The sequence below is a fragment of the Bos javanicus genome, chromosome 5, assembly GCF_032452875.1.
Source record: "Bos javanicus breed banteng chromosome 5, ARS-OSU_banteng_1.0, whole genome shotgun sequence".
Lineage (NCBI taxonomy): Eukaryota > Metazoa > Chordata > Mammalia > Artiodactyla > Bovidae > Bos > Bos javanicus.
In genome coordinates, this window is record NC_083872.1 from 56,931,049 (window position 1) to 56,953,327 (window position 22,279).

Here is a 22,279-nt window from a genome sequence, read left to right on the forward strand (position 1 = left end):
GATCTTCCCGATTCAGGGATGGAACCTGAGTCTCTGTGTCTCCTGCGTTAGCAACTGGATTCTTTACCACTGGCACCACCTGGGAAGCAATAAGTAAATAAATAATTTTTTAAAAGGCAGAGAGGAAGAAAATGATTTTAAAAACAGATAAAGTGTGATGTGTGTGTATGTGTGTGTGTGTGTGTGTTTGCCATGTTGTGAGGCTTGTGGGATCTTTGTTTCCTGACCAGGGACCAAAACCCAGGCTCTGGCAGTGAAAGTGCCCAGTTCTAACCACTGAACTGCCAGGGAAGTCCCTAAAATGAGGTTTACTTTTATTTTCCAGACAGTTCTACTCTCTCTGTTTAGGATCTCAGTTTCTATCCTATGGGCTACCTCTTTTCAGTAAGGAACCTTCTGAGAATTTTCACTTCCTTCTTCAGTGCCTTTGACCCACACAGATGGAGGCTCCAGTGGACTGCAGACCCTCCAGAAAGACCTTTAGTTCTGGCTTCTGTTCCCTCCACGTGGACCACACATTCTGATCTGTGATCATTTCCTTTCCTCTCAAGATTGTCTTATAGTGGCTTGCTCCCAGGTCTCTGAATCTTCTGTCAAGGACCTCTTCCGTCCCACATGGAGACATCACTCCTTGGTTCCTCACCTCCACCTGTTCCCCAGTCCCCTCCCCCACCCCATCACCCAACTGTGTTAATTTCAGCAAGAGGAAATGCTGGTGGTTCCTTCTGGCAGAGGCCCAGAGGGAAAGCTGCTCCCTCAGGAAGGAATAAGTGATAGCTCGGCAGTTTTCTTGTGGGTGTTTTTCTTAGGAGGGAGGAGGTAGGCAGCTGGAAAGGGAGACTGGAAGGGAGGGGGAAAGGGAGGGGCAGGAGCCCAGGCTTCTTGCCAAGCTGGGCAGGAGGAGGGGGCGGCAAACAGCTTTGCTCCAAGCAATAAGAGCAGCAGCAGCCAAACAATTCCTGGAAATTTACTTTTTCCTCTCTCTCCTCCCAACCTCCCCTCTCCTCCCCCCCTTTTTTTTTTCAAAAATATATAGACAAGACATTGTAATCAACAATCAGAAAGGAAGGAAGGTACCAGGAAGGAGTTATTGGGAGGCACAGATAAAGGCAAGCAGCTTCCCAGGGTCGGGAGGGGGCCAGGGGCTTGTGTCTGGACATTGGAGAAAGGGGCAAGTGTGAGCTGTCCCAGGAATTGCCCTGCTTGCCCGGCCTGTGTGGCCAAGGACCCTACTTCATGTGCAAGGGCAGGTGGATTGTGGACAGGTTAAGGCAGAGGAGTTTGGCAACAACTGCACTTCCTTCCCCAACCTGAGCTTCCTGAAGGTCACTGAGTGCAGAAGCCAAGTCTAAGCTTGGAATTGCTCTGCCTGCCTGCAGTGGCTTCCCCTTGTCAGATCAAGGGCTCCTCAGGCTCCCCAGTGATGGATACAGTCCGGCGACGGGATCCTGGCTCTGTTCAGTTCTTCTTGCTCTCTCACTCATTCTGGAGACGGTAGAGAGAATCCTAGCTTGGGGACCAGACCTAGCTTTGACACCTTGTCCCACCAGTAAGTAACTTTGTGACTTTGGGCAAGTCACTTTATCTTCCTGAGCCTACATTTTTATGTATACAATGAAGATGATGGTGCTCCTTGCAGGATTATTGTATGAGATACATAACACTGTATATGTAAATCATCTGGCATAAGCATGCCCCCTTTTCCACTTCTTGGAAAAATCCTTTTTTAATGGAATTGACCGAGATCCTCTCTACCTTTCCACCAACACTATCCATTTTTTCCCACTCTAAATTGGCTCAACTGGAGAAGGAAATGGCAACTCACTCCAGTATTCTTGCCTAGAGAATCCCAATAACAGAGGAGCCTAGTGGGCTGCTGTCCATAGGGTCGCACAGAGTTGGACACGACTGAAGCGACTTAGCATGCATGCATGCTTTGGAGAAGGAAATGGCAACCCACTCCAGTATTCTTGCCTGGAGAATCCCAGGGACAGAAGAGCCTGGTGGGCTACCGTCTATGGGGTCGCACAGAGTCAGACACGACTGAGGCGACTTAGCAGCAGCAGCAGCAAATTGGCTCAACACCACCTTCCTCTTCTATTTAGTTATCCTATGACAGTGTGTTTCTTACATAGAAGGTCAAGAACCCTCAATGAGTTGTAGTAACAGTTATAGCTGACAGCTACTACCTTTACATTTGCCAGTTGTGACTACTTCATTTAATCCTCACAATTTAAAAAGGTGGGTTCTATGTAGATACAGAGCCAAAGAGAGATTAAATGACTTGCCCGAGTCACACTGCTAGTAGTTCAGTAAACTCTTACTATAAGGATTTTTGAGCTGGATGCTGGCACCTAATGGCTTTAGATGGTCTGTGAACTCACTGAAAAGTACATACAAAACCCTGTCTGTTGTGTGAAGTCATTTTTATGGGGCTTTAAGCCTTCCTTAGATGCTCAAAGGGGTCCATGATGTCCAGAAGGTTAAAAATGACCACCCTAGAAGAGCTTCTCATGGATGAAGGCTAGGATAAAAAACAGTGGGGTCGGGCTGACACTTCCAAGGAGGGGACTCAGCCTTGGGAGTTTTGGGATGTTTCTTGAGTCGGGAGAAGCCCACTTTATGGAGGCTAAGAGAAGAGTGGTTTCATCTGTGGAAGGACGTGAGAAAGGGGAAGTGAGTTGCCTTTGCTCCCAGCCCTTATCCTTCCACAAGATGAAGGACAGCCATTTCCTCTCATGGTTTCCCAAGAAAATGTGTGTGGGGGTATGCACGTTAGTCTAAGGAAGAGGAAGCTTGGAGAGACAGAGACCAGCAGGGCCCCGGGTACCATTCCTCCAGAGAAACCAGCCCCGCCCAGCAACCTCCTGGAATGCCTCAGCATTCCCTTCCTTCTCTTGTCCACCCTGCCCCTTGCTTCTTCTCCTCCCTCAGATTCCCCCACCTCCTGACCCAAAGCACCTTCCTGGGGTCTCTGTAGATTTTCTGACAATCCCTTGCTGATAGTATATTTATTCAGTTTCTACTAACTTGTGTGTTAGTTGCTCAGTCATGTCTGACTCTTTGCGACGCCATGGATTGTAACCTGCCATGCTCCTCTGTCCATGGAATTCTCCAGGCAAGAATACTGGAGTGGGTAGCCATTCCCTTCTCCAGAGGATCTTCCCAATCCAGGGATCCAACCTGGGTCTCCCACCTTGTGGGCAGATTCTTAACCATCTAAGCCACCAGGGAAGCCCCCTAGTAACTCATTTTGATCACCTAATGTGTGCTGGACAGAAAGTCCCCTCAAATTCTCCGGTGCTTCCTGAGACCTGACCTTCCTAAAGTTTCATGCTTTTGAAGACAACATATGGATTCTTAGACTCCTGGAGAGCTGGAGTGGAGAGGATTTGCTGAGGCCTTCTGCATTCCCTCCTTTATAATAAACATGAGGGAGATGGAGGCTTTGGGGGATTTCATCTTGTCAGACAAGGTCAGAAATGCAGGGGGAAAAGGAGAGAGGAAGAGGATGTCGTGGAAAGGTTCATTCATTTCTGTCAGATGCCAGGCACTGCCAGGTTCTGGAAATAGAAGATGATGAGCCTCAGCCCTTGCTCTCCAGGGCTCTGAGGCAGCAGTTCTCTAGCACCCAGCACAAGCAGCACAGTCCCCGTAGGTTAGTAACAGTAAGCCATTGCTTCGGGCTTCAGCTGGAACTTTTTGATGCCTATCATTTCTCTTCCCCTCAGACAAAGACTGTTGTAGCCCCAAGGGGAAAGAGGTTCAAGAGGTTTGGCCCAACTCCAGGAATCCTCTCCAGAAGTCACGGATTGGTGGACTGATGAGGACTCTGGTTTCTGCTAGTTACTTCCTGAAACACAAACCACCCATGCATGCTTCTTGTAGGGTTACAACTTGGGAGCCAGGCACTGTGGAGGGAGAACCACATCGACAAGGAAGTCTTTCTTCTTGGAGACCCTGGGAGCCTCAGCATGCCTCACCGGCCTCCTGAGGGTGCTGGCTTTTTCCTTGAGGGGTGGAACAGGTCCCGTTGGTGACTTGAACAGGGACTACAGCCCCATCCATCAGAGGCTGCAGGGGTGCCAGGACGGAGGCGCCCCACTCACCAGCTCTGTTCCACTCAGAATTCCACCCCCATTCCAGGATGGTATCCTCCCCCTCATGGAGAAAGCCCCTCCATGCACAGCTGCTCTGGGGTCCAGTCTCAGGTCCTTTCTTCAGTCTCCGGAGTGGGCAGCTCGCTCCTCCTCTCCACTGTCACCCTCATACCAACTGAACTAATTCCTTCCCAATTATTGGGCTTTGCAGCCCTCCGTGCTTGGGGGGAAATTAGCATTCCAGTTAATGATGTCACGGTTCAAATCAGTCTTTTCTTAGTGTCTGCGTGGTCTGGATTCTGTGTGTGTTGCCTGGCAGGGCAGGGTTTGAGCACAGAGCAGGGAGAGGGCAACAGAGCCAGGTACCCAGAGCTGTGGGTAGGGCATCTTCACACAGTGAAAGGGGAACACCTGTTAGAGCAGCTTTGTGTGACCCATCCCAGCATCTGGGAGAAGTCTCACCACTGCCTGTGTCCCCTCATTCCCTTTGTGTCCCCTCTCTTTGCCTCAGACACCCCACTGCTCTTCTGAACACCTTTTGGGTCCAGAGAACCGTTGTATCAGGAGAGCCTTATTCTCTTTTGCCTTCTCCTTCTAATTCTAGAGAGGCTGGGGGGACTTAGTCTTTCAGGAGGGAATTCTGTGAGCTGAGCCAGAGAGGAAGCCTGGTCAGGGGCTAAGCCAGCTGCTCAAGGTCACACAGCTAACTGGCAGTAGAACTGGGTTCTAAACCATGTGTGTCTTCCCTTATAAGGTGTATTCCCTTGTAAGAATCTCCACTAGATCTAGGAGATCCAGGTCATAGACTTCAATATGAAAAAGGAAAGAATTTAGCTGTGAATTATGAAATCTGGATGTAAGGGTTCTAATCTGTGAGGGTAAGGGTGGGGGTGGAGAGTGGAGAGGTGGGCCAAGGGAACAGGGAGGACTAGGAAAGTGAGGTTGGGAAAAGTATTGTCATCCTTAAGGGTTTGTGTTTAAAATGCAATGACATCTATTAGAAATGACGTAAGTATACCAAAGAGCATGCAATGAGGTCAGAGTCAGTCATACTCACTGAAGACAGTGAACTGGAAAAGCTTGGTAACTCCATGCCAGAGAGCCTGGAACCTGGTTGGCCAAGCATCATCATGCATGTTCCTAATTCCTCCTGTCTGTTTACTAGCCAGACTCTATTTCACCTCACTCTGTGTGTGTCTGTTCCCTTCGAAGCCATGTGGCTATACATGGCATTCCTCATGGGCTTATACTACCTCCTGCGCTGGTACCAGGAGAGGCAGGTGGTGAGCCGCCTCCAGGACAAGTTCGTCTTCATCACGGGCTGTGACTCGGGAACAGGAACCAGCTGGCCAGGCAGCTCTACCTACGAGGCTTGAGGGTCCTGGCTGTGTGTCTGATGGAGTGGGGGACCAAGCAACTGAGGAACCAGACATCAGACAGGCTGCAGACAGTGATCCTGGACGTCACCAAGACAGAGAGCGTTGTTGCTGCCGCCAGTGTGTGAAGGCACGTGTGTGGGACAGAGGTACCACCCAGATTTCTTTTGTATTTATTTCTTCTCTCAGTGTGAAGGGGAGATCCCCTGTCAAGAAAGATTCCAAGGTGTTTTCCAGGACTTGAAGTCCCACCTGCCTTCTTCACCTCACCCAGCTGACAGAGGAGCCTCTTTCACCCCCTACTCCCATCTCTGACCTTGAAGTTTTGCAGCTTGGGGGAGAGTTTCCCCTGATGAGAATGTGTCCTTGCAGACTTCCCATCTGGTGTCCTCTCTTCTCTCAGCAGGTCTGGGTTTCTTGATGCTAAGTGAGCAGGGTGATTGGGGTGCACTTCCTGGAGGAGGGGAGGAGACGGGAGCTCTGGTTGGAAGGCTGCATGGGGCTGGGGCTGGGGGCAGGGCTGGAGCTGGGCTGTGTTCTCAGCCCTGATCATGTTCTTGCTGGTCACCCGTAGTTGTCTTACACGAGTTTAAATGTCACTCATTTTCAGATGATGGCGCAGCTGTCAGGACTTGTGTAAAGATGGTCAGAAAAAACTATGGGGTCACTTTCTCTTCCTCTTTTTTTGTTCACACAGTTCTGCCTGTGGTTTATTGGTGAAAGGAAGAACATTAATTTCTTTTATCTTGGTATAAATGTAAAACATGATCATTGTGGATACAGAAAAGTACAAGGATGAAAACCAAATTCACCTCAAATCTCACCACCCATATATATGTACTGATAACATTTTGACATACATGGTACTATATTTTGCAAATAGTGTTATTGTACTTCTTTTCATTAAAAGAAGGTAATCAATTTTATAACATAGATTATAAATAGAATTATAAATAGAAACATTTCAAAAACATATAAATAAAATTATAAATAGAAACATTTCAAAAACATAATTATTAATGATGGAATATTCTATCCTGTAGGGTAGCATTACTTACTAAAGTGGTATGCAATGGATATGATACATAATGGTTTCCTAGATTTTACTCATTGTGTTGAACATAAATGATGTCTTGGTAGACTTTTATTTACCCAATTTTCTAGTATAACCATACTTTTTACTTTTTTGGTGGGGAGGGTTTTGGTTGGTTATGTTTGTTTGTTTTTGCCTTGTTAAAATTTTTTATTTTTTATTTTACAATTTTTAAAAGTTGCACTCCATTACACTTATTACAAAATATTGGCTAACATTCCTTGTATGGTAGAGATTCCCAGGTGGTACTAGTGGTAAAGAATCTGCCTGGCAAAGCAGGAGACGCAAGAGACATAGGTTTGATCCCTGGGCTGGGAAGATCCCTTGGAGTAGGAAATGGCAATCCACTCCAGTATTCTTACCTGGAAAATTCCATGGACAAGAGGAGCCTGGAGGACTACAGTCCATGGGGTTGCAAAGAGTTGGACACGACTGAGTGTACACATACATAAGCCATGTGTGGTACAATAATATGATCGTATATATTGATTGGGTGTTTGGTGTCAAATATGGTGGGAAAATATACATTCTGAGGGCAGGTTTAGTGCTAAGCAGTGGAGGGACTAATTCTGTGTGTTAATAATTCCGACACCCTGTTCCCAACTGCCCTGACCCTGCTCTTCTGCCCTGAGTTCTATTAGTTGCTAAGTCTTTAAGTTCTTGATATTTGTCTTTGTGTCTCCCAGACAGGTTTCCATGAAGCTGGGCGCCTGTTAAATGAGGGGCCTGGGGACAGAGCAGCCTCCTATGGGTCGGAGGAGAAGGTGGATTTTTCTGGCACTAAGTGTAAATTCCGATTTGGGGAGAGTGGTTAATAGAGGCAGCCCTGCTTCCCCTTGAAAGCCTACCCTTGGAATTCTCCAGATTCCTGTAGGAACATTGCTCAGTATTGATGTGGGTATTTCAAAACCCTCTTGGACCTCTCCCCTTCCTCATTCCCATCCATCTAGATCATCAGAGAGCACCGAGCAGTTTCCCTCTAGCTATCTATTTTATACATGTTACTATATATGTCCAGTAGTACATAATAAAATGGAATATTACTCAGCCATAAAAAGAATGAAATTGGGTCATCTGTAGAGATGTGGATGGACCTAGGTCTGTCATACAGAGTGAAGTAAGTCAGAAAGAGAAAAACAAACACTATGTATTAACGCATATAGTGTTATTTGCTCAGTCCTGTCCAACTCTTTGCAACTCCATGGATTGTAGCCTACCAGATTCCTCTGTCCATGGGATTTCCCAGGCAAGAATACTAGAGTGTGTTGCCATTTCCTTCTCCAGGGGATCTTCCTGACCCAAGAATTGAACCCAGATCTCCTGCACTGTGGGTGGATTCTTTACTGCGGAGCTACCAGGGAAGCCTCAAAATTAATGTATAAATGTGGAATCTAAAAAACAGTACAGATGAACCTATTACCAGGGCAGGAAAAGAGACACAGATGTAGAGAATGGACATCAGGTCTGTTTTACTCAACTAATCTGCACCAGACCATACTCATCTTTTTGTTTTTGTCTTTTATCTGTTGTCTCTTTTCTTTCTGAATTACCCTCCCTTCCTCATTGTCTCTTTCTGTTTCCCTCTCTTTTCCTCATACTGATTGTTGAGCTTTTAGTCCAAAATGTGTCAGAAAATCTGAAAAAAGAAGGGGAATATAATGTATATACTATATAATATAAAATAAAGTGGGAGGGTTGGGAAATGAGAATATATTTGTATGAGATTGCCTTCTGGATAGTCATGAAGTCAATTGAAATATTGAAGCCAAAATGATCTGAGTCTAATACTCTTGAGAAACTCCATGGAGCACGCCTTGCCACGAGCCACCTCCAGATCCGTTACTCACCTGGCCTGAATGGCATGCTCACTCATCTCCCCATGAGCTACATGCCCACCTTCCTGACTGATTTCATGATATACTAGAGATGCATGAGAAGCCCATGAAATCATCAACTTAAAAAAAGCAACCCCACAATGTAAGAGCTGTGAGTTAAGTGATTTAGTGTCTTCCTGAGGACAATGTCCCATAAGGACAATGTCCCAGGATAGAGTTTATAGGATAACTCTGAGGTCCTGCCCCAAAGAGGCAGAAACAGAAACCAGTAATTTCGGTTGAAGGATATGTGCAATCAAGCATTCATCTCAGTAGAAGGTTATTGTTAGTCCCAAGGAACATATATCTCAGTTAATGATTTAACTGCTTTGTTAAGTATGGAAAGATGCAAGATTCCATGGTAATAAAGAATTTCTTTTGAAATATTTCTATCTGATGGCCTGTTTGCTGTTTTTCCCAGAGCAGAGTTCCTTCTCCTGCTCTTCGTTGTGAATTTCTTTCATTGTACATTATAAGCCAGCAATGTAGTGATGAATGACTTAATCCTTGTAGAACCAGACTGTGAGTGATATTCCTTGCTTTTTTGTTTTTTATAACCCAAGGCTGGGGTGCATGGTAGCGAGGTGTTGGGTACTGGGAGGGGAGAGGATGCATGGGGGGAGGGAAATAAGGTGGAGAGCGGGGTTCTCATGTTACTAGGACACCTATCCCACCCCACTCCCACCTCCTTCCCAGGCTTCTTTTGGGACATTACTTAGGAAGAAACATGTTTTGTAGTGAGAAACTAAGATGAATAGCTCTTGTCTGTGTTGTGTTCCTTGATCAGCCTCTCAAGGCTCTGAGCCTTATGGTCGTCCTGCGACCCAGAGGAATCCACATTTAGGGAAGGGTTGAGCAGCTGGGAGGGTCTCGGGCCCCTACCCTTTGCCCATGTCCACCTCTTCCAGGTGTGCCTTGGCCCTGGCCAGTCTCTCCCTCCCACTGCAATGCACATGGGAGATAAAAGCCCTTCTTCCCTAAACATAGTTGTAGTCAGGGGTATGTGTGGAGGATGGACCAGCAGCCTGACACACCAGCCTAGGTGCCAACTCAGCCAATCTTGGCTGGAAAACGGTGTCTTCAATAGGGGGACATAGAAACCAATTTTTGTTTTGTCTTGAAACCATGCATTTCCATTGATTATATTTTCCTTAAAATAAAAGGTGAAAACTTTATATAGGACAAGTGATTGTGACCATGGCCTTGGGCAGCAGTGGGTGTGTGTCTATGAGAGGAAGAGTCAGGTGTCCTTGAGGAGTGTAGGGGTGAGTGGGGTGACCTGAGGAGGATTTGAAGAAGGAAGTGAAGGCATCCCTTTGTCTGTAGAAGTGAGGGGCTAATCTGTCTTTCTGGGGCTTATTGTGTGATCTGGGGTCCTAGGATTAACGCAAGGATGGACAAACAAAGAGAGGTCTGTAAGGGAGAGGCAGGGCCCAAACCCTTCCCTGGGGACATGTAGCCTCTCTCACCAGAACCCTCCCTGCAGTCTTCACTTCGTCACCTCCTACAGAGTCACTACCCTCCATCGTCTGCTACCTCCCAGGTCCCCCAGCCCAGATCATCTCCCACCGCCCTCCAATGGAAGAGAATGGGAGTCACTTCTGGAGCCTGGTCTTATGTTTTCTGCTAACACTTACTGAGCACCTACTGTGATCAGGGCAGGAATTCCCCTGATGTCCCAGTGCTTCCAGAGACCCTTGCTCTCTGTGTGTCCTCTCTTCTCATGATGGTCTGAGTATGGATTCAGTGGAGAAGGCATTTGTACGGCTATACAGATATCTGGGCTGAGGGCAATTGGAGTGGGAAGGACTTCTCCAAGAGTCAACTAAAATACTGAATTTTTATCTCTCTCTCTCTCTTTTTTTTTTTCAAAATTGAGACTATGGTGTGTTTAAGGGAACCTTACGTCATAGAACAATATCACCATTTTCAAGCAAACAGAGAGTGAGGTCAGATGCTGCAGGACCCCTGAAACTCAAACCTGTTTTAATGGCTTGGTGTCAGAGAGGGGACTGCTGAAGAGATGAACGTGACCAAGAGGATCCTCGAGGATCTCTGAATCCCTCAGGCTGTGGTGTGCCAGCCCCTCAAGGTCGATCCACGTTCTCCTCTTCAATGCAAACCTAGAGCTTCTTGCTTGATCTGAAGACCCCACATTTTCATATTTTTATTTACACACACACACACCACCAGACCTACCAAACCAACTGAAATCAAGTAAAGCATCACTAATTCACTTTATGCCCTGAGGGTTTGTCTTCAGGAGCTCTGGACTCTTCTCCAGCAGTCCTCTACAGAATGTCAGAGGACTTGTGAGCTTACAAACCTGACCCTCCTTGCTGGTCCTAAAAGGGGTTGGGGGACGCAGGACTGCACTGAGATAAGTTCCATGGCCAACTCTGTGGACTGTGACTCACCGCCCCCAACTCAGACAAGGCAGAACAACAAATGCACTGGAAAAAGGGTGCAGGGCACAGCAGCTCACATTCTCAGCCTGGACCCTCAGCAGAGCACCATTCCTCCTTTGTCCAGGCCACCTTCCTTGAGGAGGGAGCTAGGTCTGCTCTGATGGATGTATGCAGGGGCAGGAACCCATGCTATGAAGATCCACAGGAGTGCCAAAGGGAAGGTGCTGTCACTCTTTCCCTGGGCTGTCCTGGCCTTTGTGAGTTGGCAGTGGTCAGTGACTCCCCAACCCCTCCAACCTCCTGAACACGCTGACCTGTCTCCACATTTTAGAGTCTCCACTTCAGACAGTGGAGCTGGAAACAAGCTTGCACAGCTTGCCCTCACTTCCTACCCCTTCCAGCTCCTCCATTTGTTACTTACACTTACTGTTCAGAGAACTGTCCTGGGTGTAGAACAGGCAGTGGGTGGAGGGTGGCCTTAGCTTGACAGTGGTCCCCGCTGATATGCGCTGGGGCTAAGCCAAGGGGTATGTGCGTCAGAGGTTCTGCCCTGGAATCTGGCCCAACTACCCCTCTGAGGAGATAAGATGCAGAGATTTCTGTCAGTGAGTCTCCCTGACAGTAACTCCTCTGAAAGATTTCTTGCTCTGGCCCCTGCAGATCCCAGGTGAGTATCACCCCAGCTCCTGCCTCTTACTGCTCTCTCCTGACCTGCCTGTCATTGTACCCACCTGGAACAGGAGTTTGAAGCTCCTGAGACCCCACAAGTCATCATGTGACTTTCATGTGGGGAAAGGGAAGATGATGATGTGAGGAGTGGGATGGGGCTGCTGCATGGACCCGTGGGAATTTATGGTGAAGGAATTCATGGTCAGAGAAAAAAAATCTGTTTCTTCCAAGTAAAGAAACCATAACCTTCACCCTTAACAGATTTAGTGTTTGTATAAGACTTGCCTGTTCCCCCAGCTTCATGACAGTTTCCAAGGCACCATCCTCCATCCTGGCCTTCTTCTTCCTCACCCTTTGGGAAACCCCTGTGGAGGGTCCTGCTGGTCCCCCAGGAAGCAGGCACAGGCTGCTTTCTTCAGGACCATCTTTTCCATTACCGCTGCTGATTGCCACCTGAGGGACAACTCCTTTCAGGAGGCAGTCAGCACCCTGCAGTTGGCAGTGACCACTAGAGGCTGAATCTGTCCTCCTCTCTGTGTTTCCTGGCTGCTGGGATGGGCTCCAGGGCATTTGTTTCATTGTCAAAGCTGTGGTAAACATGGATGGTGAGGAGATGCCCAGGGCACTGACTGGCAGGGGAACACCTGTTAGAGCAGCTTTGTGTGAGTCCTTCCAATACCCATCCCAGCATCTGGGAGAAGTCTCACCATTGCCTGTGTTCCCTCATTTCCTTCGTGTGCCCTCTCTTTGCCTCAGACATCCCCACTGCTCTTCTGAACATCTTTCTGGTCCAGAGAGCCACTGTATCAGGAGAAACCTTATTCTCTTTTGCCTTCTCCTTCTAATTTTAGAGAGGCTGAGGGAACTTTGTCTTTCAGGAGAGACTTCTGTGAGCTAAGCCAGAGAGGAAACATGGTCAGAGGCTCACCAGCTGCCAAGGTCACACAGCCTGTTGGCAGCAGAGCTGGGCTTTGAAGTCATGTGTGTCTTGATTCCAAGTGTATCCCATTATAAGAATCTTCATTAGAAAAAGCCTCCTGTGATGTACAATAACCTGGGGGACCCCGGTCACAAGCTTCAGTAAGAAAAAGGGAACAATTTGATTGTGAACCATGAAATCTGGAATGCAAAACTTCTAATGCGTGTGTGGGTGTGAGGATTGAGAAGGGAGAGGTGGGCAGAGGGAAACAGGAGGAGTGGGAGGACCAGGAAAGTAAGATTGGGGAAGGTATTGTCATCCTTAAGGTTTTGTGTTGGAAATGCAATGGTATTGATGAGAAGCGGGTTAAGAGTACCAAAAAGCAGGCACTGGGATCGTCGTCAGTAATAACTCACTGAAGAAGGTGAACAGGAAAATCTTGAGAAGTCCATGCCAGAGAGTCTGGAGCCTCCATGCTAACCAGCTTGGTGCATGTTGTTAATTGCTCCTGTCTGATCACTAACCAGACCCTATTCACCACAACCGTCCCCTACAAAGCCATGTGGCTGTACCTGGCGGTCCTCGTGGGCCTGTACTACTTCCTGCGCTGGTACCGGGAGAGGCAGGTGGTGAGCCACCTTCGGGACAAGTTCGTCTTCATCACGGGCTGTGACTCGGGCTTTGGGAACCAGCTGGCCAGGCAGCTGGACCTGAAAGGCTTGAGGGTCTTGGCTGCGTGTCTGACGAAGCAAGGGGCGGAGCAGCTGAGGAACCAGACATCAGACAGGCTGCAGACGGTGATCCTGGATGTCACCAAGACTGAGAGTGTTGCTGCGGCCACCGAGTGGGTGAAGGAGCGTGTGGGGGACAGAGGTACCGCCACATTTCTTGTTTGTTTACTCTTCTCTCTGTGTGAGGGGCACTGGTTGTCAGCCCCCTGGGGAAGAGTCCAAGGTGTTTTCCTAGATGTGAAGTCCCATCTGCCTTCCTCACCTCACTCAGCTGACCAGACGAGCCTCTTCCAACTCTCACCCCTACCTCCTGACCTTGAGGGTTGCAGTTTGGGGGAGAGAGTTCCCTGATGAGACAGTGTCCTTGTAGACTCCCTGCCTGGTATTCCCTCCGGTCTCAGCAGAAAGTCTGGGTTTCTTGCTACTGAGTGAGCAGAGTGATCAGGGTGGACTTCCTGGAGGAGGGGTGGAGGTAGGGGCTCTGGTTGAAAGGCTGCAAGGGTGTCTGAGGGAAGCACTTGAGCTGGGCTGTGTTCTCAGCACTTGATCATATTCTTGTTGGAGACCCATAGTCATTTCACTTGGCTTTAAATGTCACTCATCTTCAAATAACAATACTGAGTTCTCAGGGCTTGTCTAGGGGAAGTCAAATAACTACTATGGAGTTACTTTCTCTCGCGGCTTTCTGATTTTCTCTACTGATTTTTTTTTTTTTTAATTCCTACAAATCTGCCTATGTAAACTAGAGATATGCCAAACACTCTAAAAATCTCACCACCCAGAGATAAGGGTTATTAGTGTTTTGACATACATGATCTTATATTTACACATATTTATCCTTTCCTTCTACTATATAAAAATACATAGATTTAGAACATGATAAAAATTTCTTCAAAAACATCATAAATTATGACTGAGAAAATACTACACATTAAAATAGCATCACTTACTAAAAAGTATTTCATGGTATGATACATAATTATTTCCTATCTTGTATTCGCCATACTCCACAGAAATGATATCTCTGCAAACTTCCTTCTACCCAAGTCCCTACACTATAACCATGTATGGTGATTGTGTCTTTGATACTGTATTCATCGTACAAGTCAAGCATGTTGCTGAACAGGGTAGTGACTCAGCTCTCTGTGTGGAACTTCTGGTTCCCTTACCCCAGCAACCTTGAATGCCTGCTGCTGCTGCCATGAGGCCTATGGTTGCTAAAGGTTTACTTTAAAACCTTGGGATTGTGTCTTCGATTCTTGCAAGTGGTTTCCTTTAAGCCGGGTGAATTTGTACCAAGAAGATGAAGCCAGGGTGGCCTCCTGTGTGAGTGGGAGGAGAAGGTGGAGTTTTCTGGGGTAGGGGGTGAACTCTGTGCTCTGGGTGTTAAGGGTAAGCAGAGGCATCCCTGCCCTCCCCCAAAATAGCCCTTGGAATTCTCCAGATTCCTGAGACACATTGCTCAGTATTGAAGTGGGGGTGTTTCAAGCCCAGGTCCTAGAGGTCAATACCAGGTCTGCCACTAAGTTCCCTCAATACTGAGATCTCAGGTCTGTTTCACCCAACCAATCCGCACTCAGTTATAGTCATCTTTTTTTGTTTTTGTCTTCATCTCTTGATTCCTTTTTTTCTCTCTTTTCCTCTCTCGGTTTCCTCTCTTTTCCTCATACTAACTGTTGGGCACTCAGTCCTGAAGCTGTCAGAAAATCTTGAAAGCTGGGGAATATTTATTAATGGTGTGCAAAGACACCATTGATAGCTCAGTTGGTAAAGAATCTGCCTGCAATGCAGGAGACACTGGTTCAATCCCTGGGTCAGGAATACCCACTGAAGAACAGATAGGGTACCCACTCCAGTCTTCTTGAGCTTCCCTGTGGCTCAGCTGGTAAAGAATCTGCCCCTAATGCGGGAGACCTGGGTTTGATCCCTGGGTTGGGAAGATCCCCTGGAGAAGGGAAAGGCTACCCACTCAGTATTCTGGATTGGAGAATTCCATGGACTCTATAGTCCCTGGGGTCACAAAGAGTTGTATACAACTTAGTGACTTTCACTTTCAAAGATACCATGGACCGTGAAAACCCAAAACTTCACTCTTGAGTTCCATACTATAGACCCACTAGATTTCCTCAAGCTCAATACCTGTCTTCATCAACTCTGGGGTTCCTGTTCCTTGTCACCAGGCAGTGGGTGGAGTGTGAAGACTGGGTTGGGAGGAAGGCACACCTTCTGTGTGTGCCTACTACTACTCACAGGTTCTGACCTCCTCAAACCCCCAGGAGTGTGTTGGTCTCTGCTCCAGCCCCTCCCCTGCAGCCTCTCTCCTAAAGTCCTTCCGGGTTGGAGGGTGAACGGCAGCATGGCTCAGTCCTCTCTCCTGGGACGAGCAGTGTTGCCCTCTCCCCCTCACCCTTCCCAGGACTCTGGGGTCTGGTGAATAATGCCGGCATTTGCACACCCATGGCACCCAATCAATGGCTGACCAAGCAGGACTTCGTGAAGATTCTGGAGGTGAACCTGTTGGGAGTGATAGATGTAACCCTGAGTCTGCTGCCCCTGGTGCGGAAGGCAAGAGGCCGTGTGGTCAACGTTTCCAGTGTCATGGGCCGGATGGCTGTCTTTGGTGGAGGCTACAGCATGTCCAAGTACGGCGTGGAGGCCTTCTCAGACTCCCTCAGCTAATGGTCTGGGAGGGAGGCCCTTCTCTTCTTCACATATTCACTGAGGCAGGGAAGGGGGCAAGAGGCGGGGTGTTCTACAGGGATTTTCATATATCACAGGCCTAATGCCTCTTCCTTCTAGGTTCCTCTCACTTACTGTGTATGTCTTTTGATGGGAAGCATGTTCGTGTCTTTGGCATCCCCAGGTGGTCCCAGACCTATAGAGTTTGATTCAACTTATTACTGCCTTGCAGGAGGGCCCACGGTCAGAAATTATTGGAGGCACAATAATGGATAGTTTTGCCTGTGCAGGCCTTACATGTGCTCAGCTGCTGTGGTATTTAGGCTCTGGGAGCCCTGGGGGGATGTGTACCCCTTGAAGCAATTAGTCAAGGGAGCCACGTAGTCAAATCAGTGGTAGAGACCTCTGGTTGCAGAGAGAGGGTGGCTCTGATGTGTGGGAATTCTGTCCACAGGCAAGTGGATGCTCCTTAGAGGACAGAGGGGTTACTGGGGTGAGAGAGGGGAGACAGGGGATGTGGACTATGGAAAGACATAATATGCAGACGTGGTGATTGATTGGAACGAGAGGAATAGGAGGAGGCAGCGTTTAAGCGATGCTCTGCAGTACAGTTTGTCAGATGTAGAGCTGATAGGCACAGGGCGTAAAATAATTGGGAAAATGGTCAAACTCTATAGAGAAGCAGTAACATCACCATGAGCTTCTCTCCCTGACTTCTGTGCCTTCCAACTTCTGAGAGCTCCCAGCCCATCTCACCCAGGCCTGTAGTGGTGTCTGACTGTTCTTTCATGTTCTTCTTGTACAATCTCTTGAGTCCTTGCTCCTCATCCTGTCTACATTACAGGAGGGAGCTCTCCTACTTCGGAGTGAAGGTGGCTGTGATTGAGCCGGGTTACTTCCTGACCGATATGACCCAAGAAGAGGTGTATCATGAAAATCTCCAGACATCATGGGATCATGCCAGCCCAGAGATCCAGGAACTCTAAGGAGACAACTTTCTTGCAGACTGTGAGTAAGCTGTGGGCTTTGGAAAAATATTCAGAAATACATCATTAGTACCTCCTCCAGTCTCAGTCCTATCCTCTACGCCCTGAGTTACCCACAAAGTGGAGATATGAGCTCATACCCAAGGTCTCTGTTTGGTCAACTGGTGACAGAAGTGAAGGATTGAAGCTTGGTAGATCTAGAGAACAGTTTCTCTTCAGAAACGCTTTTAATTTGGAAAGGAGACTGATGCCACAGAGGGATACATCCCTGGAATCACGGCAAAGTCATGTTAGTATCACCTTTTCTCAGGTGCCTCTATTTCTAGTGTGGGTAGAGACCTCCAGTATGTAGTATTCGTATTCCTTGGAAAGGTACTAGAGGGCATTAACTTAGTGTGGAAGTGTATTTTTTGCAAAGTGCTAGGACATATTGCAGTGAAATCTACTGATATGATATGGACCATGATTTTGGAAGAGAACAGAATTTTTGGGAAGTCAAATTGATCTGGAAGTGGGAGGGCTGGAAAATGAGAATAACTAGGATGGTGTCTCCTTCTGGACAGTTATAAAGGCATCGGATTTTCTGAAGGCACCATGGGCTAGAAATCTGTCCTTGGTGACCAACTGCATGGAGCACGCCCTCACCGCCTGCCATCCCCGCAGCAGATACTCAGCTGGTTGGGACGCCAAGTTCCTCTATCTCCCCATGAGCTACCTGCCCAGCTTCCTGGTGGATCTCATGATATATTGGAATTACCCCCAGCCTGCTAAGGCCCTGTAATCCAAGAGTGGGGTGTGTGGTAGGCGGGAGTTGGGTCGTGGGTGGGGAGAGGACACATGGAGGAAGGGAAATAGAGTGGAGAGGGGGATTCTCAGGGCACCAGAACACACATTCCGCCTCACTCCCACCCAGTCCCCAGGCTTTGTTTGGGTCATTGCTTAGGACTCTAAGAAATTAGGAAGAAAGAGACATATTATGCTTGAGGAACTGGGGTCAGATGCTCACGTCTTCATTCTGTCCCTTGTGTGTTATGACCCACATCAGCTGTGAAAAGCCGTACTGTGGGGAGGACATGAGGCACTGGGGCTTTCAGTCCCCTGTGCTTTGGCTCTGTCCACCTCTTCAGATGAATCTTTCCCATGTCCTGTCTCCCTCTTCCCCAGGATGGAAATGATGGGCAGGGGGATAAAAGCCCCTCTTCACTGAATGTGTCTATTGACAGTGGACGGTGTCTACCAGACTGATCCAATAGCCTGGGTGCCAATTTGGTGGCCTTGGCAGGTTTGGGCACAGAAACCGGGTTTTGATCCATCTTGGAAATAAGAATTTCTGTTGATTATTTTTTCTCTAAAATTTCATTTGAAAAGTTCACCTATTAGAATGCATGCTAGGGCTTCATAGTTAAACTGAAGGCACTTGATTTTCAAATTATTATTTATGACACATACAAATAGTATTAGTCTCAGCAAACCAAATGAAATCAAATAAAGCATCATTGATTCACTCTATGTCTTGGGGGTGTGTGTTCAGAAGGTTTGGAATCACCCCCTGGAATCCTGTCCAGAATGTCAGAGGGCTTGTGAGGTTGTAAAGCCCTGACCCTCGTTGCTGGTCCCACAAGGGGTTGGGGGACGCAGGGCTGCAATGAGATGGGTTCCATGGCCACCTGTTTGATCTGTGACACAAGGGCTCTCAGACAAGGCTGAACAACAAATGCATTGAGAAAGAAGTGCAGTGCACACCAGCTGAGTCTTCGGGCTGGACCCTCAGCAGATTCCCATCCTCCTCCCTCCAGGCTGCCTTCTTTGGGGGTGGAGCCAGGTCTGGTCTGATGGTTGTGAGCAGGAGCTGGAACCCGTGCCAGAGATCTCGCAGCAGCCACAAGGCAGTCTCCCTCCTCCGCCCTTTGGCCATGCTGGTGGTTTTGGAGAACAAGTTCAGTGGCTCCCCAACCCTAATACCATCTCCATACCAGAATCAGACCCTTAGGACATGAAGACAGGATTTGTCTGTCTATTTTGAGAATGGAATGTGGGCCAGCTGCACCTCCCAGGATCAAAGATGCAGAGATTTTAGTCAGTGAGTCTCCCTGACAGGGTGGGCCCTGAAAGATGTCTTCTTGTGGGCTCTGCAGCTTCAAGGTGAGTGAGAGTTATCCGGGCTTCCTGTCTTGGGTCTCTACTGATCTTCCTATGATCTTCCCCACTTGGACTGTAGTGTGGAGCTCCTGAAAGGCCCCAAACCCACACTGTAACTTTCAGAATTCACAAAACAGAGGCAAATGCCCTGAGGGCTGGCACCAGTCTGCTGCCTGGCCCTGTGAGAATTTATGGTTGATGCTTTCAAGGTCACTGAGAAAAAAAAAAGTCTTGTTACTTTGAGTAAAGAAACCACAACCATTTCTCTTAGCAGGGCTAGTGTTTGTATAAGACTTGCATGTTCCCCCAGCTTCCTGACAGTTTTCAGGGCACCATCCTCCATCCTGGCCTTCTTCCTCCTCAACTTTTGGGGAGTCCCTGTCAGAGGGTCCTGCTGGTCACCCAGGAAGCTGGCAGAGGCTGCTTTCTTTAGGACCACCCTTTCCATTACTGATGCCAACTGCCCCCTGAGGGACAACTCCTTTCAGGATGACAATCAGCTTCCTGCAGGTGAAGTGACCACTCAAAGCTGAATCTGTCTGTGTTTGTTGGCTGCTGGGGTGAGTTCCAGGAGCATCTGAGCCTCTGTGGGTGGCTCTCCTTCCACCCAGGACCTGTAGTCTTTCCTGACTCCGCAGTCAGAGCTATGATAAACGTGGATGGTGAGGAGATGCCAGGGACACTGACCCCAGCTCCTTCTGTCCCTGACCCTCCCACCAGCTCCGTGCCCCTCGTGGTCCAGCCCCATTCCTGGATGGTATCCTCCCCCTCCCCATGAACCCCCTCTATGCCTAGCCATTCTGTGGTCCAGTCTCAGGACCTTTCTTCAGTCTCCTGAGCAGGCAGCTCTCTCCTCCTCTCCACCCCCTCATACAAATGAACTAATTCTGTTCCAATTACTGTGGTTTACTGACCTTCCTACTAATGGGAGGGCATACCCCATCCCATGCATCCATGGGCACTAAATTGCTTCAGTGTTTGGACTCTCTGCAATCCCATGGACTGTAGCCCACCAGGCTTCCTTATCCCTGAGTTTCACCAGGCAAGAATACTGGAGTTGTTTGCCATGCCCTCCTTCACGGGATCTCTCCGAATCAGGGATCAAAACCATGTCTCCTATGTTTCTTGCTTTAGCAGGCAGGTTTTTTACCACTAGGGCCACCTGGGAAGTCCACCCCACCCCATAAGAAAGTTGCTCAGTCATGTTCAACTCTTTGTGACCCCTGGACTATACACTCCATGGAATTCTCCAGGCCAAAATACTAGAGTGAGTAGCCTTTCCCTTCTCCAGAGGATCTTCCTATCCCAGGGATCCAACCCAGGTTTCCCACATTGCAGGCAGATTCTTTCCAGCTGAACCACAAGGGAAGCCCACCCTGACCCATGGTCCCTGTGAAACCAGGCTTTTCCATCAGTCTTTTCTCCATGTCACAGTGGTCTGGTTGCTGGGTGTGGTGCTTGGCAGGGCAGTCTATGCAGAGTGTGTAGAGGGTGATGGAGCTGGGCACCCAAGCCTGTGATCAGGGAATCTCATGGAATGAAAGGGGAACAATTGTTAGAGCAGCTTTGTTTGAGTCCTTTCACCACTCATTCCAGCATCTGGGAGAAGTCTCACCATTGCCTGTGTCCCCTCATTCCCTTCGTGTCCCCTCTCTTTGCCTCAGACACCCCCACTGCTCTTCTGACCACCTTTTGGGTCCAGAGAACCATTGTATCAGGAGAGCCTTATTCTCTTTTGCCTTCTCCTTCTAATCCTAGAGAGGCTGAGTGGACTTAGTCTTTCAGGAGGGAATTCTGTGAGCTGAGCTAGAGGAGGAAACCAGGTCAGAGGCTAAGCCAGCTGCCCAGGGCACACAGCTAGTTGGTAGGAGAATTGGGCTTTGAAGCCACGTGTGTCTTGATTCCAGGTGTATTCCCTTTGTAAGAAACTCCACTAGATCTGGGAGACCCAGGTCTGAGACTTAACCAGAAAAAAGGACAAGGATAATTGTGAACCATGAAACCTGGGATGCAAGGGTCTAATGTGTGTGTTTGCATAGGGGAGGGGGAATTTAGAGGGAGGAGGTGGGCAGAGGAAAACAGGGAGGAGTGGGAGGACCAGGAAAGTGAGGTTGGAAAAGTATTGTCATCCTTAAAAGTTTGTGTTGGAAATGCAATGGTATCGATGAGAAGTGGGTTAAATGTACCGAAAAACAAGACTGGGATCTGAGTCAGTCATGCTCACTGAAGAAGGTGAATAAGAAAATCTTGAGAACTCCCTGCCAGAGAGTCTGGAAGTTGACTGGCCAACCAACTTGGTGCATGTTCTTAATTCCTCCTGTCTGGTCAATAGCCAGATTCTATTTCACCCCAGCCTGTGTGTGTCTGTCCCCTGCAAAGCCATGTGGCTGTACCTGATGGTCCTTGTGGGCCTTTACTAACTCTTCAGCTGTTACCTGGGTTGTGAAGATCTCTTTTGTACAGTTCTTCTGTGTATTCTTGCCATCTCTTCTTAATATCTTCTGCTTCTGTTAGGGTCCATACCATTTCTGTCCTTTATCGAGCCCATCTTTGCATGAAATGTTCCCTTGGTATCTCTCATTTTCTTGAAGAGATCTCTTGTCTTTCCCATTCTGTTGTTTTCCTCTATTTCTTTGCATTGATCCCTGAGGAAGGCTTTCTTATTTCTTCTTGCTCTTCTTTGGAACTCTGCATTCAGATGCTTATATCTTTCCTTTTCTCCTTTGCTTTTCGCTTCTCTTCTTTTTACAGCTATTTGTAAGGCCTCCCCAGAGAGCTATTTTGCTTTTTTGCATTTCTTTTCCATGGGGATGGTCTTGATCCCTGTCTCCTGTACAATGTCATGAACCTCCATCCATAGTTTATCAGGCACTCTATCTATCAGATCTAGGCCCTTAAATCTATTTCTCACTTCCACTGTATAATCATAAGGGATTTGATTTATGTCATACCTGAATGGTCTAGTGGTTTTCCCTACTTTCTTCAATTTAAGTCTGAATTTCTCAATAAGGAGTTCATGATCGGAGCCACAGTCAGCTCCTGGTCTTGTTTTTGCTGACTGTATAGAGCTTCTCCATCTTTGGCTGCAAAGAATATAATCAATCTGATTTCAGTGTTGACCATCTGGTGATGCCATGTGTAGAGTTTTCTCTTGTGTTGTTGGAAGAAGGTGTTTGTTATGATCAGTGCATTTTCTTGGCAAAACTCTATTAGTCTTTGCCCTGCTTCATTCCGTATTAACAGGCTTAGTGTTTGTAAAAGACTTGCATATCTCCCTGGCTTCCTGACAGTTTCTAGGGCACCAT

The 22,279-nt window shown here is 47.9% G+C and overlaps 2 pseudogenes; both read left to right on the forward strand.

Annotated features, from left to right (window-relative positions):
- Nucleotides 1-4,990: 4,990 nt before the first annotated feature.
- On the forward strand, nucleotides 4,991-5,905 carry LOC133248840 (17-beta-hydroxysteroid dehydrogenase type 6-like; annotated as a pseudogene).
- Nucleotides 5,906-12,679: 6,774 nt separating this feature from the next.
- LOC133247677 (retinol dehydrogenase 16-like) lies at nucleotides 12,680-18,246 on the forward strand (annotated as a pseudogene).
- Nucleotides 18,247-22,279: the final 4,033 nt, after the last annotated feature.